Here is a 369-nt window from a genome sequence, read left to right as displayed (position 1 = left end):
CACGCTGGCGGCAGTGGGCCTCACCCCAAACAAGCCACGTTGCGGTGAGTCCGAAGCACGCGGGCTGGCAGGTCCACGCAATGCCCGCAGTCAGACTCCTCCAACGCCGCCAAGCCGAGGCAGGCGACGCAGTTATCATGTTGATCTGATGGTTCAATTGGTCCCGCGCAGGTCTTACAGAATGAAGCCATTCTTCAGGTTGTATTGAATAAATAAGTGAAGATTCTGATGTAATTGTTGCGTGCACCGCATTTTATACTGCCTCTCAAGCTCGTAGTATTTGCACACTTCGCAACAATTGGCCAGTCAATTGGACTGGCGTGAGCCAATAGGACTTCAGGAAAGTTTGGAAGGGAAGGAGTTCCCATA

General features: G+C 52.3%; 1 protein-coding gene across 1 annotated transcript in view; it reads right to left on the bottom strand.

Moving 5' to 3' along the window:
- LOC107719195 (U4/U6 small nuclear ribonucleoprotein Prp3-like) overlaps positions 1 to 369 on the bottom strand; it is a 21817-nt gene that overhangs the window by 5597 nt on the left and 15851 nt on the right. The window lies entirely within an intron of this gene.

Source organism: Sinocyclocheilus rhinocerous, unplaced genomic scaffold (genome assembly GCF_001515625.1).
Source record: "Sinocyclocheilus rhinocerous isolate Xijiao unplaced genomic scaffold, SAMN03320098_v1.1 scaffold1985, whole genome shotgun sequence".
NCBI lineage: Eukaryota > Metazoa > Chordata > Actinopteri > Cypriniformes > Cyprinidae > Sinocyclocheilus > Sinocyclocheilus rhinocerous.
This window is presented reverse-complemented; position numbering and strand designations above follow the sequence as displayed.